At 41.5% G+C, this 27,798-nt stretch overlaps 1 protein-coding gene across 10 annotated transcripts in view; it reads left to right on the forward strand.

Moving 5' to 3' along the window:
* CRLF1 (cytokine receptor like factor 1) overlaps window positions 1–27,798 on the forward strand; it is a 128,076-nt gene that overhangs the window by 55,950 nt on the left and 44,328 nt on the right. For 2 of the 10 annotated variants that reach the window (XM_056574635.1, XM_056574654.1), the window contains one exon: window positions 20,179–20,298. The exons of the other annotated variants lie outside the window; for them this stretch is intronic. The gene's annotated coding sequence lies outside the window, so the exon portion shown is untranslated. The remainder of the gene's footprint in view (window positions 1–20,178; window positions 20,299–27,798) is intronic. 10 annotated transcript variants of the gene reach the window in all.

Raw genomic sequence — 27,798 nt, forward strand, 5'->3', positions numbered from 1 at the left:
ATATGATAAAATACATGGCAGAATTACATTTTTTTGAATCTTATAGAAGCCATATTGTTACAGTAAGACAACTGTATCAGAGCAAAATGGCAGGTTATTTAGGGTGTTACTTAGGGTGTTCCTGGTATGCAATGGTTGGTAAATACTAAGAGTAGTCCACAGTAGGACAACTAGTGAACTGGTGACGTAGTCATGAACACATTAAGCTTGTTGATGTCTGTGAGGAGCAAAGGCTAGTCCATCTGGTCCGATCCATAGTGCAATTTTATAGTGCAAAAGTTACTGCTGGCTATAGTAGAAAGGCCTTAGAAAACACCGTCCTTCCCAGCTTGCTGCATATGGGGTCATGTAGCTGCAGCGAGGTTAAAGTGCCCATGTGGACCACTGTCAATCTCCAATAGTACCTACAGTAGGCACAAAGGTATCATAACTGGACTATGATGTAATGGAAGAAAGTGGTTTGATCTGAGAGATACTTTTTTGCTTTATAGGGGTATTCCAGGATTTTTTTTTTTATTTCACAATGCTACAGGGGCGGTAAAGTTAGTGTAGTTCATAATATAGTGTCTGTACCTGTGTGTGATGGTTTTCTTACAAAATTACCTGTGATTTCAACCCAAATATAAATTTTTATCAGCATACAAAATGACTGTTGTCTCAGATTTTTCCCAACCTGCAATGCGGCCGAGACCTGACTCACTAGTCAGCTGAATGGGCGGAGCGATCGCTTGGTGGGAGAGAGATCAATCTGCAACTAATGCAACAGCTGTAAGCACCCTGATTGAACACCACAGATCTTTTGAATGGATGCAGCTCATTTATGTTTCAATGGGTGGGGTGGCTGATGTGTGGGAGGGAGGAAAATAGAATTATGGGATTTGAAGTCAAAAAAAGAAAAGTCAAACAGGAAATACCAGTTCACAAAAAGCTAGCCACAGTGTTATGGTAATCTCATGACATAGCCATTTAGCCCCAAAACAAGCGCAGATCCTTCCTAAGCATGTCCATTACTGTCTGCCAGGTACGTACAAAAATCACCTTATGGTGGATAACCCCTTTAAATTAGGTGGGCAATCAGGTTTGTGTGTGTCTGGCACTGGAAAAGCTGGAAAAGCTTATACTCAAAGCGTTCCTGTGGGTATTACATTGTCATGTACCAAATGCCTAAATATCATTGCAGATAAAGTACATCCATTCATGGCAACAGTATTCCCTAGTGGTAGGGACCGTATAGCAGGATAGTATCCCTGTCACACTGCAAAAAATTGATCCAAAAAGAAAGAGCATTAAACCATTATTTGTATACTATTTCAAATGTTGTATCTATTATCTTAACAGATAATGCTCTTTAAATTAAATAATAAAAAGTGAAAATTCAACCATTTTTACCTAAATCAGTCATCTATGTCAATGTTAGGCCTCATACATATGGCAGAATTTCCGAGAAAAATACTACAAAAAAATTCTGCATATAAATTCCCTTGCAGTAGAGTCCCATTGATTCTGCAGCACAGCAATTCTGATTACTGCCTATATAGAAAGAGTTGACTTGTCAGGTATGCACTGCCATTTATGGATACTGCGCATTTCTGAGTGGTCCCAGCAATGGCATGTCATTTTCTGAATGGACATTCCTGAAAAAACAAAACAAAAAAAACATACCCTTAGTGAAGAATGGGAGCCTGGATGTGTACAACAAGTAAATGTTCAGATCAGATTTTATTCTATTAAATAAAGTATTTTATTTATTTATCCCTGTTGAACATCCAGCTGCTGTATGAAGTATGCAGATTGGTTGTCCTCCAGAAGGAAGAAAACTATCTTTTAAGCGCTGCTTAGTTGCTACCATGGAACCCAATATTGGACGCACTATAGAGTGTTGAAGCATGACTAAGATAATAGCTAAATCAGACACCATCTATTGGGGCTTACAATCCTGCTCTTCCAGGAGAGAGCAGGATTGTAAGCCCCAATGAGGACAAGCGTTAATGTGAGTGATGACAATAACTTTACAGCATTGTGGAATATGTTAGTACTGTAAAAATGAAATAGGTAAATAAATAAAGGGTACTGGTTGGTTGCCTGGATGAAATCCAAGAAATGGAAGAAGCAGTCTCCCGGTAAAGTGGTGCAATCAGCGGCGCTCTCCTCACAGTAGGGACAGACTAATAGAAAATAACTGGCATGGAATGGACTAAATAACAAACAATTTATTTTGCTAAAGCATGAGAATGAACAACGTGTTTCGAGGAGCGGGACCCCCTCTTCGTCAGGTTCATCAGAACCTGGCGAAGAGGGGGTCCTGCCCCTCGAAACGCGTTGTTCATTCTAATGCTTTAGCAAAATAAATTGTTTGTTGTTTTATAAGTCCATTCCATGCCGGTTATTTTCTATTAGTCTGTCCCCACTGTGAGGAGAGTGCCGCTGATTGCACCACTTTACCGGGATATTGCTTCTTCCATTTCTTGGATTTTATCTGACCGTCCTCCATCAGCTGGATTCGGGACCGGTGCAAGCTGCACTCCTGTACATACCACTTATTGTGGAATCAAGCAAGCGGTGGTGTTGTGCTCATAGTCAACACCAATAGGTGAGCAAAACCCAGACCTATTCTGCATCATTCCTTTTCCTTTAACAAGGGTAATTGCGCTTAGATGCGCATCGGTCTGTCTGTCTTTTTGTGTTTTTCATATTATTGCCTAGATGAGATTGATGCAGTTCTGGATGGTTTCTATTGAGGGGATCCAGGTGAACAATGATTGACAAGGTAGCTACCTATAGATAGCACTAGAAGACAGTTTTTGTTCTTCTACAGGAGAGCTAATTTTCATATTTTGTCTCTGAAAGTAATACCTGAAAGATTCCATATGTCAGCTGTGTATCCTCAGTTAGAAGTAATCCCCAAGAGATGCATTCTTCTCATCTAGCCAACTAGTACTCTGCACTGTACTCGCAAGGGGCAAGAACAGATGGGTGTCTGCTTTGGCTGATATCCTAGACATGTTTTTTATCGGTCAGACATTATTACCTAGAGGTGGCAGTAGAGACACAGTTTTGTTTTTAGATGGGAGCTTGAGCTTGCATACCCCTTGAGAAAAGCAAGACAGATGTCTAAATGTCATTGCGATTAACAAGACTTTTAAATAAGAAATAACATTTTGTACCATTAGCACTTACACGAATGAGTTAATGTAAATTTATGTAGGTTCCCAAAAATAAATAAACCTGTGTTTAAATAAGGGCATATGTATAAGAACAGGCCAAAAGTTGTTACTTTTCAGACAGTTTTATGTGTACACTGCATGGTATGTTTCTATTTAATTCAGAAAATGTGCTATTTATTACAGTTGAAGTATATATATAATTCATTGTATCATTCAGCTTTGTGTAGCATGTATTAAAGTAAGACGGTAATGTGATCAGTTCTATTAAAAAGTGACAGTCATTGGCTAGACTCTGACTGCCTTGCATTCATTAAATAGAACACACATACACGTGTAGATCATTGATCTCCATCTCTACAAACTTGTCCGGGGAAGTTTAGGAAGATAAAAACCTTTGCTACATTATGATAAATATAGCCTTGCAAGGCTGTATCACCTTGGAGATTTCGAGAATAGGTCATGTTGACAGAAACTTCTGAGAAATTCTGAACTGTAGCCAAGAAAACACAAAAACCATATAAACTCACAGAGAATCATGAGGTTTCCAGGTTTAAGTGTCATTTTAATAGTGGACAAGGTATAATAATGATTGAACTATGTAGAAAACATTACAGGGGATTTGGATGCTTAACCCTTTCCTGTCACAGAAATTTAAAATTTTTCCCTTGTGTTTTTTTCCCCTTCCAACCTTCTAAGATGCATAAGTAGTGTTGAGCAAATCAAAAATTCGCTTTGGCAGCTTTGCCCAATATTGTAGGAAAGTTTGCTTTGGTTCGAATAACCTTGAACCTGAGCAGGAACTCACACTGTTTAAGAGCCTTAAAGCCATGTATAAGGGAACGTTCACACGCGCGGATTTTCAGAATATTTTACGCTGCAGATCCACTGGCCCGCTCTATGCTGGCTTTACATATGCCTGGTAGTAGCGGCAATACGCGAGTCGCAGTATACTCGCACATCGCAGGAGCTCTCTGCCTAGCTCAGAGCAGGCAGAGCAGCCGCGATGTGCGAGTACACCGCGCACATTGCTGCAGTGTGTCTGCTCGTAGCGGCGTATTGCCGCTACCAGCAGGCACATGTAAAGCCAGCATAGAGCGGGGCCTTCACCAGCTAAACACGCTGCGAAACGTACCCTAATACTGCTAGGTCACCTAGGAATGTATCAAAGTACTTAGTTAAAGGGGTTATCCACCATAAGTTGATTTTAGTACGTACCTGCCAGACAATAATGGACATATTTAGAAAGGATCCGCGCTTGTCTTGGGGTTAAATGGCTATGTTGTGAGATTACCATAACACTGTGGCTAGCTTTTTTGAACTGGTATTTCCTGTTTGAGTTTTCTTCATTTGCTATACAAATCCCAGAATTCCATTTTCCTTCCTCCCACACATCAGCCACCCCACCAATTGAAACATAAATGAGCTGCATCCATTCAAAAGACCTGTGGTTTTCAATCAGGGTGCATACAGCTGTAGCATTAGTTGCAGATTGATCTCTCTCCCACCAAGCGATTCCTCCACCCATTGAAGCAGACAGGCTCCCTGTCATCAGCTGACTAGTGAGTCAGTTCTTGGCCGCATTGCAACCTGGGATAAATTTGAGACAACAGTCATTTTGTATGCTGTTAAAAATAAATATTGGGGAGAAAATCACAGAAGAATTGTGAGAAAACCGTCACACACAGGTACAGATACTATATTGCGAGCTACACTAACTTAACAACCCCTGTAGCATAGTCAAATAAAAAAAAATCCTGGAATAGCCCTTTAACCCCTTTAGGACGGAGTGTTTTTCTGTTTTTGCACTTTCGTTTTTTCTTCCTTACCTTTTAAAAATCATAACCCTTTCAATTTTGCACCAAAAAATCCATATGATGGCTAATTTTTTGCACCACTAATTCTACTTTGTAATGACATCAGTAATTTTACCCAAATCTCTACAGCGACACGGAAATAAAAATCATTGTGTGACAAAATGGAAGAAAAAATGCAATTTTGTCAGTTTTGGGGGCTTCTGTTTCTACGCAGTACATTTTTCGGTAAAAATGGCACCTTATCTTTATTCTGTAGGTCCATACGGTTAAAATGATACCCTACTTATATAGGTTTGATTTTGTCGTACTTCTGAAAAAAATCATAACTACATGCAGGAAAATTTATACGTTTAAAATTGTCCTTTTCTGACCCCTATAACTTTTTTATTTTTCCATGTACGGGGTGGTATGAGGGCTCATTTTTTTGCGCCGTGATCTTAAGTTTTTATTGGTATCATTTTTGTTTTGATCGGACTTTTTGATTGCTTTTTATTCATTTTTTATTGTATAAAAAGTGACCAAAAATTCCCTATTTTGGACTTTGGAATTTTTTTGCGTGCACGCCATTGACCATGAGGTTTAATTAATGATAGATTTTTATAGTTTGGACATTTATGCACACAGCATTACCACATATGTTTATTTAAATTTTTATTTACACAGTTTTTTTGATGGGAAAAGGGGGGTGATTCAAACTTTCATTAGGGAAAGGGTTAAATCCCCGTAGGGGACTATAACATGCAGTACATTGATTCAATACACTGATAACTGCCCTTTCATTCAATGGCAGGGATCAATGTTATTGGTGGTTGATTGCTCAAGCCTGGATTTCAGGCTTGTAGCAATCAATCGATGATAGGACACACAGGAGACAGGTAAGGGACCCTTCTGCTGTGTCCTAGCTGATTAGGACATAACGATTTTATCGCGATGGTCCCGATCAGCCCGACTGAGCCGGGATGCTTTTACTTTCACTTTTAGACACGCGATCAACTTTGATCGCCACGTCTAAAGAGTTAATGCCAGACATCAGCAATTATCGGCAATGTCTGGCATTAGCTATAAGCAATATAGCTATATGTCCGTATGCGGTAAGGGTTTAAGGCTAAGTTAATGTCAAAGCTACAATTTTCAGTAACCCATGGTGACCAACAGCTTTACCTTAGCTTTACCTAAACCGCGCGCTATTAACCCTTTAGACGTGGCATTCAAAGTTGAACGCCGCATCTAAAACGAAAGTAAAAGCTTCCCGGCTGCTCAGTGGGGTTGATCGGGACCACCGCAGTGAAAATGCAGTGTCCCGATCAGCTGGGACGCGAGCGGAGGTCCTCTTACCTTCCTCCAGCACATCCGTTCGGCGATTGATTGCTCCAAGCCTGAGATGCAGGCTTGAACAATCGACTGCCAATAACACTGATCAGTGCAAAGCTATGGCTTTGCAGTGAACAGTGTATAAGATCAGTGTGTGCAGTGTTATAGGTCCCTATGGGAGCTATAACACTGCAAAAAAAAGTGTAAAAAAAAAGTTAATAAATGTGATTTAACCCTTTCCCTAATAAAAGTCCAAATCATCCCCCTTTTCCCATAAAAAAACATGTAAATAAAAATAAATATAAACATATGTGGTATCGCCTCGTGCATAAATGTTCAAACTATAAAAATATATCATTAATTAAACCGCACGGTCAATGGTGTACGCGCAAAAAAATTCCAAAGTCCAAAATAACGTATTTTTGGTCACTTTTTATATCATGAAAAAATGAATAAAAAGCGATCAAAAAGTCCGATCAATACAAAATGGGTACCGCTAAAAACCTCAGAAGACGGTTAAAAAAATGAGCCCTCATACCGCCCCGTACGCAGAAAAATAAAAAAGTTATAGGGGTCAGAAGATGACAATTTTAAACGTATACATTTTCCTGCATGTACCGTATTTATCGGCGTATAACACGCACTTTTTAGGCTAAAATTTTTTGCCTAAAGTCTGTGTGCGTGTTATACGCCCATACACCCCCAGGAAAGGCAGGGGGAGAGAGGCCGTCGCTGCCCGCTTCTCTCCCCCTGCCTTTCCTGGGGTCTAGAGCGCTGCTGTCGGCCCTTTTCACCCCCTGGTTATCGGCGCTGCTGCCCGTTCTGTCCCCCTGACTATCGGTGCCGGCGCCGATAGCCAGGGAGAGAGAAGCGGCGCCGACAGCCAGGGGGAGAGAAGGGGCAGCGGCACCCATTGCCGGCGCCGCTGCCCCGTTGCCTCCCCCCATCCCTGGTGGCATAATTACCTGAGTCGGGTCCGCGCTGCTCCAGGCCTCCGTCGTGCGTCCCCAGCGTCGTTGCTATGCACGGCGCGGCGCTCTGACGTCATGCGCCGCGCCGTTCAGCGCATGGCAATGACGCCGGGGACGCACGACGGAGGCCTGGAGCAGCGCGGACCCGACTCAGGTAATTATGCCACCGGGGATGGGGGGAGGCAACGGGGCAGCGGCGCCGGCAATGGGTGCCGCTGCCCCTTCTCTCCCCCTGGCTGTCGGCGCCGCTTCTCTCTCCCTGGTTATCGGCGCCGGCACCGATAGTCAGGGGGACAGAACGGGCAGCGGCGCCGATAACCAGGGGGTGAAAAGGGCCGACAGCAGCGCTCTAGACCCCAGGAAAGGCAGGGGGAGAGAAGCGGGCAGCGACGGCCTCTCTCCCCCTGCCTTTCGTGGGGGTGTATCGGGGTATACACACGCACACACGCACCCTCATTTTATCATGGATATTTGGGTAAAAAACTTTTTTTACCCAAATATCCTTGCTAAAATGAGGGTGCGTGTTATAGGCCGGTGCGTGGTATACCCCGATAAATACGGTAGTTATGACTTTTTCCAGAAGTACGACAAAATCAAACCTATATAAGTAGGGTATCATTTTATTCGTATGGACCTTCAGAATAAAGATAAGGTGTTATTTTTATCGAAAAATGTACTGCATAGAAACGGAAGCCCCCAAAAGTACAAAATGGTGTTTTTTCTTCAATTTTGTCGCACAGTGATCTTTTCCCGTTTCGCCGTCGATTTGTAAAAGGACTGATGTCACTGCAAAGTAGAATTGGTGGTTCAAAAAATAAGCCATCATATGGATTTTTCGGTGCAAAATTGAAAGGGTTATGATTTTTAAAAGTTGAGGAGGAAAAAGGAAAGTGCAAAAACGGAAAAACCGTTGGTCCTTAAAGGGGTAGTCCAGTGGTGAAAAACTTATTCCCTATCCTAAGGATAGGGGATAAGTTTGAGATCGCGGGGGGTCCAACCGCTGGGGCCACCTGCGATCTCTCTGTATGGGGCCAGGCTCTCCGGCCAGATAGCGGGTGTCGACCTCCGCACGGACCGGCGGCCAACACGCCCCCTCAATACATCTCTATGGCAGAGCCGGAGATTGCCGAAGGCAGCGCTTCGGCTCTGCCATAGAGTTGTATTGAGGGGGCGTGTCGGCCGCCGCTTCATGCGGAGGTCGACACACACCCCCTTCTCGCGGACTGTCGGGGCTCCGTACAGGAGATCGCAGGGGGCCCCAGCGGTCGGACCCCCCGCGATCTCAAACTTATCCCCTATCCTTAGGATAGGGGATAAGTTATTCACCACTGGGTCACCACTGGACTACTCCTTTAAGGAGTTAAAGGAAAGCTGTCAGCCAGTTCACCCACACCAAACCCAATACACTTGGTTATAGTGTGGGTGTACAGGAGTTCATACACGGGTCACTTACTTATGTTTTCTTGCCGCTGGGTTCCGGAGGAAGGGGCCTTAGCCAGCCCACCTTGTTCACATATTCATTTTCCCCCTGAGCGCAGTGCTCTGTCTGCAGAGCGCATGTGCTGAAGATTTTACCCAACTCTCACATCCTGATGACGTGATAGCTGTCGGGAGAACGCTCTGCACAGTGTAACTGTGCATGCTTAGGTCCCTTGCTACACCTGGAAGCCGGGAGTAGTGAGACTTCAGAATGAGGTACTTAAGGGTGTAGAGGGGGACCGGCACATGCACAGTTACACTGCGCAGAACGCTCTCCCGATGCACAGCTCTCACGTCATCAGGATGTGAGAGCTGGGTAAAATCTTCAGTGCATGCGCTCTGCAGACAGACGCCTGCACTCAGGGGAAAAATGAATATGCGAACAAGGGGGACGGGCTAAGGCCTCTTCCTTTAGAACACAAAGCAAGGCTGCCGGCAAGGGACCCGCCTTAAGAGCGCAAATGTGAAGGTCAAAATTACGGACCTTAGCAGACAGCAACTTGGTGGCAAGAAAACCTAAAAAAGTAAGTGACCCGTGTATGGACTCCTGTTCACCCAGACTATAACCCAATGTATTGGGTTTAGTGTGGTGAACTGGCTGACAGTTTTCCTTTATTGCTCAAGGAAGACACTTACCCCTTTTGCCTAGACTACAGGCTTCTCACCAGCCAAGCCAGAACATCCTGCTTTGTACTGATGAGGGGCAACACCTAAAAACAGCGATGTCTGAAGAGGGTTCCCCTTCCTTTCTGGGGAGAGTTCTGTCTTGGCATTGAATCTCAATTAATTTCTGAGACTCTGTAACTGGAGATAAAAGCTACTATGTGTGAAGGTGGTGTGATTGAGCTACTTTTCATATTCCTTCTTCCAGAATGCCCTGTGGAGTGCTAATGGTCTTTAAATCTCTACACACCAGAAATGGTGCCCCTCCTCAAGGAGGATACTTACTATATATATATATATATATATATATATATATATATATATATATATAGTGGTGTCCTCTCCCTGAGGAAAGTACTGACCCCTTTTAACTAGTCACAGGCCTCTCACCTCAGCCAAGCCAGATAACGCTGCTCTGTACTGACACCCGAAACAGCTGTCTGCAGGTGGGTCCTCTTTCCTTCTGGAGAGAGTTCTGGCTTGGCATAAATCGCAATCAGTTCTGAGACTTCTTAACCGGAGCCTGAGCTGTTTGCAGGACACACTACCTGTGAAGGTGGTGTGATGAGCTGATTTGCATATTTTTTACCCAGGAGCCCGCTGAGTGCAATATGGCCTACTTGAATCTCCGTTCTACACCAGAAGTGGTGTCCTCTCCCTGAGGAAAGTACTGACCCCGTATATATATATATATATATATATATATATATATATATTTTACTATATATACTTGCACTCGAGGCTAAAATTTGCCAGCTGGCCCCTGACTGCTCATTATCCAGACAGGCAACAGCAGAATGCTTATATCCAATATCATTGCTGTTCAAGGGAATAAGTCACAAGTTCTAAGTTAATTTATACAAGTATTATTTTTATTGTACTGCTGAGGTCACAATTTATTTATTTTTTAAATCAAGCTGTACACTCAAATAGTTCACTTGATATAATTGAAAGCACCATTAAACACACAATGATTGTTTTTCAGTTGCCCATCTGACATCCTGTCAGACTTAAATATGCTTTGGTAAGAGAACTAACTGCGGGTAAATTATTATAATTGTTCTTCGGCCTGGGTGGTTGAAAATGTCTTACCTTTCAAGTGGACTGTATGTGTGATATGTTAAGAGGTAACAGCAGTAGATGGATGTTTTTCCTCCCCCTTACTGCTGTAAGAGATCTTCTTATTTTGCAGTTGTGCAAGGATAATAGTGTGTTCATTTTTGTCCAAGACTCAATGGGGAGAATTTATTAATCAAATTACAATACATTCTGGGCGTAAATTGTTCCAAAAGTCTGGCGCTTAAGGTTTAAGACATATTTTTTATTATTGTTAGGCCAGAAAGAATTTGTATAACACTGTAGATGGCTTTCGATTGAAAACGGGGAGTGTTACTGTAGTGTCTAAGCTTAAAGGGGTACTCCCGTGGAAAACTTTTTTTTTTTTTTAAATCAACTGGTGCCAGAAAGTTAAACAGATTTGTACATCCCTTCTATTAATTTTTTTTTTATCCTTTGAGCACTTTATAGGGTCTGTATACTAAAGAGAAATCCAAAAAAGAAATGCATTTCCTCTGATGTCATGACCACAATGCTCTCTGATGACCTCTGCTGTCCATTTTAGGAACTGTCCAGAGCAGCAAATGTTTTCTATGGGGATTTTCTCCTGCTCTCTACAGTTCCTAAAATGGACAGCAGAGGTCAGCAGAGAGCACTGTGGTCATGACATCAGAGGAAATGCATTTCTTTTTTGGATTTCTCTTTAGTATACAGCCCCTAAAATGTACTGGAAGGATTAAGATTTTTTTTAATAGAAGTAATTTACAAATCTATTTTTACCCCTTTAAGACACATTCTTCATCTGGTAAAAGTTTGATTTTGTCTTAAATTGTGTCCCAAAGAAGACCATAATGAAAATAGTCAAAAAAGGTTGCACAATTGAACAGATTATTGGTGCACTGAGAATAGGACAGATTTATTATGTGCCCAGCACCAGAATGATAAATATGTCTACAACTAGGACAGACAATGTGCAATGATATACACAATTGATTCCCCCATTGTCCTTGATTTTAAAGGGAAAAGGCCAAACATTTGAGATAATGGCCCAGATTTACTAAAACTAGTTGATATATAACTATATAAAGTGCAAACTTTGACTCACCGGGGGAATTTGTCATTTAAAATAGTTTTGAACTACAAATTGCATAAATTATTTATTTCTTTTTTAGACATTTTTTTCACAGATGTACACAACTCACTCAGATTTTTACTTTTTTAGGTTCTATATTATGTGCTGAATCTATTACCGTAAATTAGATCTTTCAAGTTTTATCACAAAAAAGTCCCATTCTGATGTCACGCAAAGGGTGCTTTATTTTCAATCTTCAATCAAGGAACGGTGTATTATATGGTTTATGTACTATGGGCGCACAGGCCATGAAATAGGTACTAATGATAACTCACACACTGGGAAAACCAGTATTTCAATAGTTTTAGCAAAATACACATAGCAAAAGAAACTGAGAAAGTGATAAATCTGCAATGCACCAGATAAATTTATTAGTTGTGGCACTTCTTTTGATACATTTAGGCCACTGCTATTTTCAAGGGGATAATCCTATTTTATCGGACCTAGTAGAAAAGTGTCTAAAAAGTTTTTAAAACTCATAGTAAATGAGGTACCCAAGTCATGACAGTTTTTAGAATTCTGGCACATTTGCAACAGTAAATCTGGGCCATTGAATACAATGAAAAGTTCTAACCATGATGCACCTTTCTAACCAATTCCAACCAACTAAGCCTGTTTTCAGACTCACTTTAACATCTTAAGGATGCAGGGCGTACCTGTACGCCCTGAGTCTGCTCCATTTCTATAACACGGGGCCATGGCCGGGACCCGTGGCTAATAGCGTGCAGCACTGATCGCGGTGCCGCATGCTATTAACCCTTTAGACGCTGGCTAGCTCAGGGGGCTGTTCTGGACCGCCGCGCTGAAATTGCGGTGTCCCGAACAGCTGGAGGGCACAAGGAGGGTGTCAGATCGCCGAATGACTGCTCTGTGCCTGAGATTCAGGCATGAGCAGTCAAGCGGCAGAATCATTGTTCAATGTTATCCTATGGGATAACAATGATCAATGTAAAAGATCAGTGTGTGCAGTGTTACAGCCCCCTATAAAAAGTTAAAGGAGTACTCCGGTGGAAAACTTTTATTTTTTAAATCAACTGGTGCCAGAAAGTTAAACAGATTTGTAAATTACTTTGATTAAAAAAATCTTAATCCTTCCAGTAGTTATTAGTTGCTGAATACTACAGAGGAAATTATTTTCTTTTTGGGACACAGTGCTCTCTGCTGACATCAAGAGCACAGTGCTCTCTGCTGACATCTCTGTCCATTTTAGGAACTGTCTAGAGCAGCATTTGTTTGCTTTGGGGATATTCTCCTACTCTGGGCAGTTCTTAAAATGGACAGCAGATGTCAGCAGAGAGCACTGTGATCATGATTCAGCAGAGAGCTCTGTGTTCCAAAATTTAGCTATTCGCTGAATTTTTCGAAAAAATTTAGTTCAATCCAAATTTATTCTCAGTGAATCTATGTTAAAAATGGCTATTCCTGGCCTACAGAGAGCCTCAATAAAGGGGTGTAGAACACTTTGCTTTGTTCTAACACGCACATGGAGTGTGCTGGGGTAGTGAAATAATACTGCGATTCAGTATGACATGAAGATTACAGGCATCGCTTTTAGAATCACTGCCGCAGAGCGGCACAATGACAGAGCCTGGAGATGGCATCAGTATGAGGAGACCATATAGTGGCTGAATGACACAGCGTGGAGGTGTTGGCAGCATGAAGAGACCATACAGTGGCTAAATGACACAGCCTGGAGCTGGAAGCAGCATGAGTAGACACTAAGGCTTCACAATCCCTAAGATTAAGAGATGAATTTTGAAATTTAAATGGAAGATTTATGGTAGCTAGTGCTACCATAAAAAATGTTTAGGTCCAGTCCCAGGCTCAGCAGCATCAGTAAACCATATATTGGCTGAATGACACAGCCTGGAGGTTGTTGTAGCACGAGGAGACCATATAGTATCTGAATGGCACAGCCTGGAATTTGCAGCAGCATGAGTAGACACCAGGGCTTCACAATCCCTAAGAATAAAAAATGAATTCTGAAATTTAAATGGAAGATTTAGGGTAGCTAGTGCCACCACAACATTTTTTTAGGCCCAGACAGGGCATCAGTAAGCCATATATTGCCTGAATGACACAGCCTGGAGTTAGCTGAAGCATGAGGAGACCATATAGTGTCTGAATGGCACAACTTGGAGTTGTCATCAGCATGAGTAGACACTAGGGCTTCACAGTCCCTAAGATTAAAAGATGAATTCTGAAATTTAAATTCAAGAATTAGGGCCAGATCCAGGCCCAGCAGTATTGGTAAAGAATATATTGGCTGAATGGCACAGCCTGGAGTTGGCTGAAGCATGGGGACACCATATAGAGTCTAAATTGCACAGCCAGGAGTTTGCAGTAGCATGAGTAGAGACTAGGGCTTCACAATCCCTAAGATTAAAAGATGAATTCTGAAATTTAAAATCAAGATTTAGGGTAGCTAGTGCTACCATAACACAATTTTTATTCCCAGACTCAGGCCTAGCAGCATCAGTAAACCATATATTGTCTGAATGACACAGCCTGGAGTTGGCTGAAGCATGAGGAGACCATATAGTGTCTGAATGGCACAGCCTGGAGTTGGCAGCCGCAGGAGGAGACCATATATTGGCTGAATGACACAGCCTTGAGTTGGCTGAAGCATGAGGAGACCATATAGTGGCTGAATGGCACAGCCTGGAATTGAGGTGAGAAGGATGAGGAGGCAGAGTCGCAAACTGTCACAGGACAAACGGCCTGAGAGCGTGGAGGAGGAAGCAGCGTGACCTGTCCAAGTTGGTGTTGTGGCTGTGCAGGAACCACATTCACCCAGTGAGCCATAAAGGACATGTATTGTCCCTGACCATAGTTACAGCTGTTACAGACGTTGGTGCTGCCGTGCACTTTGGTACACACTGACAGGCTCAAGGACTGGACCACCTTCTCTTCCACAAAATTGTGTAGGGCCGGTACTACCTTATTCGCAAAAAAATGACGGCTTGGTTCTCTCCCCCTCGGCTCGGCACAAGCCATCAGTTCTCTGAAAGGTGCAGAGTTCACCACTGACTAAAAGTAGGAGGAGCAGGTGAATCTGGAGCGACAGAAGGAGGGTATGACACACAGCTCCCTTCGGCTGAGATGGTGCAGCCTTGGCTGGCTGAAAGAGGGCCACTGGGTGATGCAGCAGGCTGGACCATTACATCTGAGTCACAGTTCTCCCAGGCCGCTTTATGGTGGCGAAGCATATGTTGACGCAGGGCCGTGGTGCCAACACTGGGAAGCTGGCCACGCTTCACCTTGTCACCTTCTGACATATCTTACATGTAGCTATGTGAACCTCCTTCGGATGCTTGATGAAAAACTGCCACACTGCCGAGTAGCTGATTTTCCCACCAACAGTCCGCACTAATTGACTGCTACTGCCGCCATCCCGGGAAGGTAGGCCGCCGCGAAGCAGGTGGTCTCTCCTGGGCACGTTTGGCTCCAGAATTTCCACTTCTGCCACCATGCTGACTGCAACCATGCTACCACCTTGCTGGCTCAGCTGCTGCCTCACGGGCAACCTGCAACTCTCTTCTCTGATGATGATGAAGCCCCTTCTGCACCCGGCTCACAATTGCATTTGGCTTCATCATCATCAACAAGTGTCTGCACATCACTGATGTCCTCCTCAGGTTCCTCAACAGTGTCTGCTTCAGGACCCTGAATGTTGGCAACACCACCTCCCACGTCACTCTCCTCATCACTACTTGCCCACCTAGCGGAGGAAACGGCAGATGTCTCCTCCACTTGGCTGGGCAGTAGCTGCTGACTTTCCTCTATTAGATCGTCCTCAGTGAATAGTGGAGCTGAACCCACAGCATAAGATACTTCTGTAGGGGAGGGAACAGCATAGGACAGAGGCAATGGGAGGACAGGGACTGCTCCCGGGCCTTGCAAACTGAGGGTTGTGTCTGAGGAACCAACCGACTGTTGATTGGGGTTATCAGATGTTAATTGTGATGAAGTGGATAACCGTGTTAACCAATCGATGACGTCAGATGGGTTTCTGGTCGAGACACGACCGCTAGCTGATACCGGGAGCTCAGGCCTCTCGCTGTGACTCCTGCTGCCACTCGCCCTTAGTCTGCTGCGACCTCGGCCTGTAGGCATCCGCAACTCCTCTGTGCTTGTCCTGGCACTTCTCTGCCTGAGAAACTTAGTGCGTATATGCATATACAATGCGCTCCACTACACTTAAAACAGCATTTGTCTATAACAGCAACAGGTGTGTACTTTTGCCTGGACTTTCACAGTATCTAGGCCCTTGACAGATTAACAGGTACACAATAGTACATTACTTAGATGTAAGTATGAGGTATGCACTTATGAGGGCATAAAAATGCACTACTTTACGCTTAATAAATGTATTGGGTTAAAACACTAGCCAGTGCTTACTTTTGGCTGTCCTTTCACAGTATGAAGGCCCTTTATAGATTAACAGGCACAAAATAGTATACCCCTTAGATGTACACTTAAAAAAGTATCTGAGTAAAAACACAAGCCAGTGAATAGTTTTGCCTGGACTTTCACAGTATCTAGTCCCTTGACAGATTAACAGGCTTAAAATAGTATACTACTTAGATGTAGGTATGTGGTATGCACGTATGAGGGCGGAAAAATGCGCTACTGTACGCTTAATAAACGTATTGAAGTACAACACCACCCGGTGATTACTGTTAGCTGTCCTTTCACCGTATGTAGGCCCTTGACAGATTAACAGGCACAAAATAGTACACCACTTAGATGTAGGTATGTGGTATGCACTTATGAGGGCAGAAAAATTCGGTCCAGTATGCTTAAAAAAAAGTATTTTAGTAAAACACCAGCTGATGATTACTTTGGCCTGGACTTTCACAGTATCTAGCCCCTTGACAGATTAACAGGTACAAAATAGTACACTATTTAGATGTAGGCATGTGGTATGCACTTATGAGTGCAGAGAAATGCACTACTTTACGCTTAATAAATGTATTGGGTTAAAACACTAGCCAGTGCTTACTTTTGGCTGTCCTTTCACAGTATGAAGGCCCTTTATAGATTAACAGGCACAAAATAGTATACCCCTTAGATGTAGGTATGTGGTGTGCACTTATGAGGACAGAAAAAGCAGTACAGTACGCTTAAAAAACGTATTTTAGTAAAACACCAGCCGGTGATTACTTTTGGCTTTCCTTTCACCGTATGTAGGCCCTTGACAGATTAACAGGCACAAAATAGTATACCCCTTAGATGTAGGTATGTGGTATGCACCTATGAGGGCAGAAAAATGCGCTACTGTACGCTTAATGAATGTACTGGAGTAAAATACCAGCTGTTGATTACTTTTGCCTGGACTTTCACAGTATTCAGGCCTTTGACAGATTAACAGGTATAAAATAGTACACTACTTAGATGTACGTATGTGGTATGCACTTATGAGGGCAGAAAAATGCGGTACAGTACGCTTAAAAAAATTTTTTTTTTGCACAACACCAGCAGAACACAACAGTGCTGCAGCACAAAAAATCTGTGTACAAAACACAAAATTGCACTCTGTCAAAGACTATTAGGAATGGACTGTTGGGTATTATACAGTCTACAGACTAGTATGACCAGCAGATGATTTGTTGTGGAACAAAGGCACGGAATAGCGCTGAAAAATTCTTCCTGCCTCCTCTGCTAAGGTTTCTGAAATTGAGGCAGCTTGTTGAATTGTATGAGGCAACACACAGCTCTCTGCCCCTCTCTGTAATACAATGCTGAAGAAAGTAATTGGGAGGTTAATCCCTGCAGTAAAAATTCTTTGAAAAAAACACTGCTCTCTGTCCACCAGAACGCTGATGTGACTAGGATGTGAAATGTTGCTGAAATGAGCTTTTCTGTGTAACAGACAGTGATATCCATCCTATCTGTATGTAATGTAGTGAATGATATGACGAGCCACAAAATGGCTGCCGAATATATAGGGCTATGACATTACAGGGGTGATTGGCTGCTCATAGGCTGCATCCTGCATGTGATTCAGGGTCATCCCACCTACTTCCCTTCCCGCCTTGCCAGCATTCCTTGTCCCATGTACTGACATGTGGATCCGCCATTTTAGATGCCCTGGAGCCTGGACCGCAGGAAATGGAGTTTAATTAAGCGATTTGCACGAGAGAATCGCGGCAATATTCGCATTTGTTGCGAATTTGGGTTCTTCAGCTTTGATTCACTCATCTCTATTAATAAAGATCATTTAACCCCTCACCTAATAAAAGTTTGAATCACCCTTCTTTTCCCATAAAAAAAACTGTGTACCGTATGTACTCAAGTATAAGCTGACCCGAATATAAGCCGAGGCCCCTAATTTCACCCCAAAAACCCAGGAAAAGTTATTGACTCGACTATAAGCCTAGGGTGGGAAATATATCATCCCCCCTGTCATCATCCAGACCCCCGTCATTAACGCCCTCATCATCATCACCCTGTCATCATCCCCCCTTCATCATCACCGCCTGTCATCATCCCCTTGTCATCATCCCACCCCCCTTCATCAACACCACATGTCATCAGCCCACCCCCCTTCATCATCACCACATGTCATCAGCCCACCCCCCCTTCATCATCACCGCTTGTCAATGTCTGATTTAACAGTGGTCTTCAACCTGCCGACCTCCAGATGTTTCAAAACTATAACTCCCAGCAAGCCCGGGCAGCCGTTGGCTGTCCGGGCTTGCTGGGAGTTGTAGTTTTGAAACATCTGGAGGTCGGCAGGTTGAAGACCACTGTGGCCTTAGCCATCATCCAGCCCCCCCCTCACCCCATTTAGTTTTGTACTCACCTCCGCTCGGCGGGACGTTAGGGTGCGCTGGTCCGCGCCATCTGTGCTGCAGGGACCATCCGGTGGGGAGGGATAGTCGTTCCAGGCTGTCCATCTTCACCGGGGGGGCCTCTTCTCCGTGCTTCGGGCCCGAAATAGAGACGTTGCTTTGACGACGACTCACAGGGACGTTGCTCATGAATGTCCCTGTGCGTCGTCGTCAAGGCAACGTGGCTATTCCGGGGTCGGGCCCGAAGCGCGGAGAAGAGGCCCCCCCGGTGAAGATGGACAGCCCGGAACGACTATCCCTCCCCACCGGACGGTCCCTGCAGCACAGATGGCCCGGACCAGCGCACCCTAACGTCCGCAGAGGGGAGGTGAGTACAAAACTAAAGGGGGTGAGAGGGTGGGGGGGCTGGATGATGTCGAAGGCCGCAGTGGTCTTCAACCTGCGGACCTCCAGATGTTTCAAAACTACAACTCCCAGCAAGCCCGGACAGCCGATGGCTGCCCGGGCTTGCTGGGAGTTGTAGTTATGAAACATCTGGAGGTCCGCAGGTTGAAGACCACTGAGGGCGGAGAGTTCACTCGAGTATAAGCCGAGGGGGGTGTTTTCAGCACGAAAAATCGTGCTGAAAAACTCGGCTTATACTCGAGTATATAGGGTAAAAAAAAAAAATAAGCACATGTAGTATCACTGCGTGCAGAAATATCGTAACCATACGTTCAATGGCCTAAGCACAAAAAAATTCCAAAGTCCAAAATAGCGTATTTTTGGTCACTTTTTATATAATGAAAAAATGAATAAAAAGCTATCAAAAAGTTAGATCAATACAAAAATGGTACCGCTAAAAACTTCAGATCACGGCGCAAAAAATGCACCCTCATACTGCCCCGTATGCAGAAAAATAAAAAAATTCTAGGGGTCAGAAGATGACAATATTAAACATATGAATTTTCCTGCACGTGATTATGATTTTTTCCATACGACAAAATCAAACCTATATAAGTAGGGTATCATTTTCATCGTTTGGACCTACAGAATAAAGGGAAGGTGTCCTTTTTACCGAAAAATGTACTGCGTAGAAACGGATGCCCCCAAAATTTACAAAATGGAGTTTTATGTTTCGCCGTAGATTTTTGGGTAAGATGACTGATGTAATTACAAAGTAGAATTGTTGGCAAAAAAAAAAAATAAGCCATCATATGGATTTTTAGGAGCAAAATTTAAAGAGTTTAGTTTTTTCTTCCTTACCTATAGAAAAATCATAAGTGCAAAAACCGAAACCCCCCCGGGTCCTTAAGGGGTAAAACAATGTTCCTTGATGTTACTTGGTGATAGAACCCCTAAATCCATGACAATACACGTCTTGTGGTAGTACATAACCTTAAAGTTATACACATCATTTTTGGTTGTTGCGTAGCTTTCAACCATGAAAGTAAGATACAACACTGAGAGTTATGACATATTGTTTATTCTGACCTTACTGGTAAATGCATAGTGTCAAATGTAGGACTATTGCTTACTGTTCTGTAACTACTGTAGTACATCTATGCAACATGTGTACTTCAGATGTATCTGGTTTCAAACAGCTGATCTGACAACCTTACTTTCCTTTAAAAGCGGTATTAATTTGCATGTAAAGATGTTTTGAGCAGCAAATTCTTGAGATTCTCCTTTATGAATTTATATTTTACTGCACTTTCACACTATTTTGTTATCTTTATTATACACATCTCATCTTGTTTTTCATTCCTCCTATAACATCACATTTTCTAATTCAAAACTTTTTTTTGGCAGGGAAGGGGTGTTTTTAAAAATCAGCAGAAGAAAATAAACATGCAGAAGGAGGAATATGTAGATACCTTATTTTGAAGGACACTTGGTATTCTTGCCAAAAGAAATCGCACACCATATAGGGTAGTTTCTTGACATGACTATTTTATTCCTAACTGTGACCTTGTCTTGTAAAATGAAGCTGTCTGAAACTTTTAACTGCTTTAGATTTAACAAATAGAGAGAAAAGATTCCTAACTGGCGTCATGTTGTATGGCATCTGGTATAAGGTGATGTACTGATAGAAGGTTTTTTTTTTACCTGCTCAGTATACTGCCATATATGGCTATAAGTAAAACACACTAGAAATTCAAAAATATGTTAAAGTTTTGGTTTTAATTGCAGTCCCATAGCCACATAAATAAAAATATTATTTCTCCATGTCATTACTTTGTACAGCAAGCTGCTTGGACGGTGGCCTACATGGTACTGAGTGGGGGTGGGCATTACAGAAATCAAAATGAGTTTCCTTGCCGTTTCTGGTTTGTGTGATCATACACTACCTGGACGCGAGGGTCTTGCATTTTTTGCCTCCCTGACCCATTTTTAACCAGTTTAAGGGGGGAAAGGCAATTTAATCCTTTGGATTTTGTCCTCCTCACTTATTGATGTGATTGGGACTGGGGGTGCCCTGTCCATGGTCACAGAACGTGCAGAAAAGGAAAACAAAACTAGTAAAAGACACAGATTGTATACTATTTTGCAGACTTAAAAATAGGAAATTGCATAAACAACAACTCCCTAATATATTTTCATTAGTCGTTTTGAGAAGCTGCAGGAAAGCTAGATCAATCCTCTAAAATAGAAAACCTACAGTACTACTTCATGCCAAAAAGAGAAAAAACTGTAAATGTGATGGTGTGATGGTGTGATGGTGTCATCTACCTGTTGTGAAAAAATGAGCATGTCTTAGATCTAAAAATGCTGCCAAAAGATCACTATTTCAGTTTAAATTCTATTTATTTTGCAAGCCCTTACCTACTTAAAGGGGTACTACCGTGGAAAACTTTTTTTTTTAAATCAATTGGTGCCAGAAAGTTAAACAGATTTGTAAATTACTTCTATTTAAAAATCTTAATCCTTCCCATACTTTTTAGGGGCTATATACTACAGAGGAAATGCTTATCTTTTTAGATTTCTCTGATGTCATGACCACAGAGCTCTCTACTGACCTCTGCTGTCCATTGTAAGAAATGTCCAGAACAGGAGAAAATCCTCATAGCAAACATATGATGCTACGGACAGTACCTAAAATAGACAGCCGAGGTTAGCAGAGAGCACTGTGGTCATGACATCAGAGAAATCTAAAAAGATAAGCATTTCCTCTGTAGTATATAGCCCCTAAAAAGTACTTGAAGGATTAACATTTTTAAATAGAAGTAATTTACAAATCTGTTTAACTTTCTGACACCAGTTGATTTAAAAGAAAAAAAAAAAGTTTTTCACGGTAGTACCCCTTTAAAAAAATCTCGGACAAATGTATGAGAAGGGGGTATATTGTGGACTGCAGGTGGAGCTCAATAGTTTGTATTGACTACACTGCCTGCTATAACTACATAGTCAAGACAGCCATAGGAGAAGGCATGCCCATTTGTTAGAATATAGACACTACAAGTTACCACAACAATTGGATGAGCAATACCTAGGTGCCATGAGCATTACACAGGCTCCTCATTAGGCTGGATAATTGTAGATTGATTCTATTACAATGGTTATTAACCATGTATGTAGAACAGATCATTCTGGTAAAAATTGCATTTTAGAGCATGCAAATATATTGTAACACCAACAGATGGCAGGCTAAACTGCTAAATAATGTGGAATATTTATTGAAATATCTGGACTTTTAATAAAAGAAGATGGATGGAAGGTAAAGAGCTTAGAGTTTGAAATCTTTTCTGCTTAGGTAAATACAAGAAGACCAGCTATGGAAAGGGAAGCTTTATAATAAGTATACTTAACCTATTATGGACGCAGCCCTTTATCACCTCAAGGACTGAGCCCCTTTTCGCAACTCTGACCACTGTCGCTTTACGCATTAATAACTCTAAAACGCTTTTACCGAATATTCTGATTCTGAGATTGTTTTTTCGTGACATATTCTACTTTATTTTGGTGGTAAATTTTCGTCGTTACTTGCATCCTTTTTTGGTGAAAAATCCCAAAATGTCATGACAATTTTGCATTTTTCTAACTTTGAAGCTCTCTACTTGTAAGGAAAATGGATATTCCAAATAAATTTAATTTTTATTCACAAATACAATATGTCCACTTTATGTTGGCATCATAAATGGACATATTTTTACTTTTTTTTTTTTAATTAGAGGGCTTCAAAGTAGAGCAGCAATTTTCAAAAATTTCATGAAAATTGCAAAATCTGAAGGGACAGATGTTACATAACTACAACTCCCAGCATGCCTGGGCAGTCTAGGCATGCTGAGAGTTGTAGTTTGGAAACATCTGGAGGGATACCGTTGGGGCACCACTGTAACAGTGGTCTCCAAACTGTGACCCTCCAGATGTTGCAAAACTACAACTCCCAGCATGCCCAGACAGCCTTTGGCTGTCTTGGCATGCTGGGAGTTGCAGTTTGGCACCCACTAGGAAGGGTAGCAGTAAATATCGCTTACTGCCCCCTTCCTCCCCCCACCGTTGTTTCCCTACCTGCGCCGTGATCTCCACTGTCTCCAGCGACGATCCGTGGTCCCCAAGGCATCTTCCTTGCAGGTACCGGCCTCCATCTTTTCCCCCCGTTCTGCCCGACATCCAGGGGTGGGCAGAACAGGGGGGTTACATAGTTACATAGTTAGTACGGTCGAAAAAAGACATATGTCCATCAAGTTCAACCAGGGAATTAAGGGGTAGGGGTGTGGCGCGATATTGGGGAAGGGATGGGATTTTATATTTCTTCATAAGCATTAATGTTATTTTGTTCCAGGAATGTATCTAATCTTGTTTTAAAGCTGGCAATCCACTGTCCTGCTCTGCCATTGGTCAGAATCAGTTCTGACCAATGGCAGGGGATAGGAGGAGATTGCAGCACTGCGACCTCGCTCCTATCCCTCAGCTCCGATCATCCCTATTTTCACCAGAGACTCGATCAGCCCGGAATAGCAGAAAATCGCATGTCTGAATTGACATGCGATTTTCTGCGATCGCCTACACGGGGGGGGGGGCACCCCCCCCTCGGCGATGTGCCGGGATGCCTGCTGAATGATTTTAGCAGGCATCCCGGTCCGGTCCCCAACCGGCTAGCGGCGGGGACCGGAATTCCCACGGGCGTATGCATACGCCCCACGTCCTTAAGGACTCGGGATGCAGGGCGTATGCATACGCTCGGCGTCCTGAAGAAGTTAAAAACTAAAAAGAAGAACAGACCAGAAATAGGCTTTCCATGCAAGTACATACTGTATATTCTATATAACAAGCTGCAGGCAGTAGTATAGCCTGGTAACGCAGCAGAAGAATCAGCTAATGGAGAATGTTTGATTAAATGGAAACCCCTTCAGGGCACTAAAGAGCTCTGTAGTAGTAATGTCTGCTCAATGCTTCTATTTTTGTCTCATTAAGTTTTAATTAAGGGTTTTAAGAAAATGAAAAATATGCAAGAAATAAACTTGGTGAAAATGTAAGTGCTTTATGTTATACAGAACACATTGATGTTCTACATAAAGAGTTTACATTTTAACAATCTTTTTAGGAAGAAAAGAAAAAGTTTTCCCCACAAATGACTGCTGAATGCACACCGTTCCTCTTCAATGCATAACAGCAGGTGTTTCATCGGAGCATTGTTCTAGCATGTATGCTGCTTATAGGGCTGATGGATACAGCCCTATATACCGAGTATAGTATGAATGGAGGGAGAATGGGAGACTTAAGACCCCTGTGGTGGGGCACCTCGCAATAACACATTTATTGACTGTATTTTTAGAACCCCCCTACCCCCTTTAAATCCATATTATTGATCCAATTTTAAGATGGCAGATAATGTCTGATGACAGATTATAGGTTGCAGATTATTGCTTGATACCAATTTTTTTATCTGGTTGAATGCAGGAGGCTTTTCTGCTGCTACATTTTCTAATGTTATTCTATTAGAAATGAAAGATAAAATGAAGTTATGCTTCAGTCAAAGATAAACCAACATGGGAACAGTCCCTTGACCTAATATTGAGCTCTATTGGCTCCCACTCTAAGGCCTATCTGTAGTTCAAAATGTAGTATTTGACCTTGTAGCCAGATGTGACGTAGAAGGTTGAGGTTTACTTTAATGCTCATAATTGTTTTGCATTTGCAATAATCTAGAAGGGGAATGAGGTTATGTTACCAATTTGTGGTCACACAAATTACATTTCAGTGATATTTTTGTTACTGCTGCTTTCCTATTTACTGTGATAACATTTATTACAAACATTACTACCCAATATTGCTTCTTATGTAATGATTCATCTAGATGTTCATTATGTTCTTTTGGGTGACCCAGATGTTCTCAGAATCAGTGCCATCTAGTTTTATCCTGTGCTACTATCTTACATTTGTTTTTCTCATTTAACACTCATTATGTTCCTGTTATAAAGAGGAGAAAAAGAGAATACATGAATAAGCAATTAACTTAGTGCTATGAGTATAATTGGAATAAACACTTCCATATTATGGCCATAAATCCTTGCCTGACTGAGAATCTAAACTATTGGCATTCTAGGCATCTAGACATATGAAACGTTAATATATACCCATATTACACTTGGGGTTACAGTGTATGATGGCACACAGTTGTTGTGACTAATGCTGGATGAATCCAGGAGAAAAAGAAAACTGTATGTCTCTGTGTGGCTGGAAATGCACATGAAGATTTAGTAGGGCCTATTGACTTCTATGGGTTCTGTATGATAGTTCAGTACAACCTGGAACCTATATGAGCTAAAATATGGAAATATACATAATGCAAGTAGACCTCTAGGCTCCTCAATTTTATAATTCAGACCAATATGTGTAACGAATTTTGGTTAGAGAGCAGGTAAGTGGTCCGTATTGTGGCCCATGGAGTCATTTCATTTATGTACCGTATACTATTCATAAATGTTGTCACTATGATGCAGTATCCAATGGTAAAATATTTCTCTGTCCAATACTGAATAAATCTAAGAAAAAAAAAAAAAAAACTTCAGTCTATCTTCATATGACAGGAAATGCACATGGAACCTCTCCATGGGCCTACTGACTGAACGTAGTTTTTTTCTTACTGATAAATAAATAGATTCATTTCTTGAACTTTTTGTATCTAATAATATTCTTGCTGCAATTGTAATTAGTTCTTTATGGGAAAAATTTTACAAACATTAAACAAGACAAGAATAATAATTTTCATGTCCAAATGATCCATTTTAAGCAACAGTAAACAGTAATTTTACTCCTTATCATTGATCGTTTTGTTAATTTGTGGGACAAATATCGGTCAGAAATGTATGGATAATAATTAGGGTAATTTCAAATCTTATGTAGATTTTACAAGACCACCACTGCACGTCAACACTTAGTGCACAATTCAATATTAGTAGTGAGGTAGAAAAACGTAATGGCATGATGTAAATCATTGGCTTGCTTTGCTTTTACATTTTTGGCCAGTTTATTATGTTCAATTTCCATGAGAAACCACAATATGACCACATTGGAACCACATCCCTACATTCCTTAGCTCAGAACTGTATTTCTATTGTGAAACACTGAATTATTCTTGTAAGAGTCTGGATACAGTTTAGGAACTTTAATTTTTGATGAGATACGACTATACAATGTGGTGTAAATATTGTAGATGAAAACATGCTTGCATGTCTTGAGATAGAAATGTCATAATTAGATGCTTGGTCACTGCCATTTGAGTGAGATGACAGTATATGTCATATATATTATTACAATTATTGGAATATCTAATTTATAGCATACTAAAGACAATAGCACTGCTCAACACTGGAGGATGATCAAAAATGAACACTATATAGTGCATTTTAACCCCTTAAGGACCAAGCCCATTTTCACCTTAAGGACCAAGCCAATTTTATTTTTGCCTTTTCGTTTTTTCCTCCTCGCCTTCTAAAATCCGTAACTCCTTCTTATTTCCATCTACAGACCCATATAAGGGCTTGTTTTTTGCATGACCAATTGTACTTTGTAATGAAACTTCTCATTTTACCATAAAATGTACAGCGAACCCAAAAAAATATTTTTTTAGGAAGGAAATTCAAATGAAAACCCAAATTTTGCACATTTTGGAGGGTTTTGTTTTCACATGTAAATTGTTTTCACACATTTACGGTAAAAATGACATGTGTTCTTTATTCTGTGGATCAATACGATTACAATGATGCCCATGGCTAGATACTTTTATATTTTTGTACCGCTTAAAAAAAATCTAATACTTTTTGTACATGCAGGGAGATCGCGGGGGGTCTCAGCAGCGGGCTCCCCGCGATCAGACAGCTTATCCCCTATCCTTTCGATAGGGGATAAAATGTTTTTTCCCAGAATACTCCTTTAATGTCTATCAGCAGGTTGGAATGCCCTATCCTGCTGTCAGATTTCCTTTAAGTAGCATTTGAAACCATCATCATTCTCTTTTCCATGTATACCATTAATATAGAACTTAATTGATATTTAAAATTATCCTATATTGTACCATATACTTATATCTTAATTTTAAATCAGTTTGCTGCTTGGTATTTAAGAATATATTAATTTGAAATCTATTATTGCAGTTACTATGTGTTACTAAAAAAAATTCTACATTTTCTTTATGGCTAATATGTATAAAATCCAGCGACCTGGGTGTTCTAATAGCTGCTAGTAAAACAAAACTGATAACAACAAATAATTAAGTACATGATTCTTTTCCTGTCTCAATTGTCATGGGTGTCATTTAATAGCTGCAGAACAGATGGTTGTGCGTTGCATTTTAACACCATTATGCCTGTTTTCCCAATGAAGGGTATATTCTACATTCTTAAATTTCATTTTTAAGTAGTGTCTTTTCTTAACAGTTTAATATTTTTATATGCCCCAAAAAGTTTACATAAAGTCTACCTTAACTCATTGGAATATGGTCTTGGGACTCTTAAAGCGTTTATGCATCCAAAGACCTCTGCAAAAAAAAAAAAATAATAACTTCTTTCAAACTGTGGCTACACTTCATCACTCCTGAGTAGGCCTTGTATGTTTAATGGCTTAGCTTTGTGCCTTTTGAAAGTGAGGCTGTGGTATAATGCCGGGGGCCGGCCCTAATAACATATTTTCTCAGATCCACAATCTCAAGATAAAGACTGTGACATAACAATGGGGGCTGGCTTCAATTGTGAGGCTGCTGCAAGGTGAGCCTTCAGCAATTATGTAAAGTTGTGATGTCAAATGACTAAATGGAGAAGTGGGGCATGTATAATGTGCGATCGTGTAAAAGTTTAATGTGTTTTATTTCTGTAAATTCTGAGAGAGTCTGCCACCTTCCATATTTAATTCTGATTAATTACTTACAAAAACTAATATCAGTTTCTACTTTTTAGTATTTTGCACATTAATATTAAAATGTCAAGGGCC

Source organism: Hyla sarda, chromosome 1, assembly GCF_029499605.1.
Source record: "Hyla sarda isolate aHylSar1 chromosome 1, aHylSar1.hap1, whole genome shotgun sequence".
NCBI classification, from domain to species: domain Eukaryota; kingdom Metazoa; phylum Chordata; class Amphibia; order Anura; family Hylidae; genus Hyla; species Hyla sarda.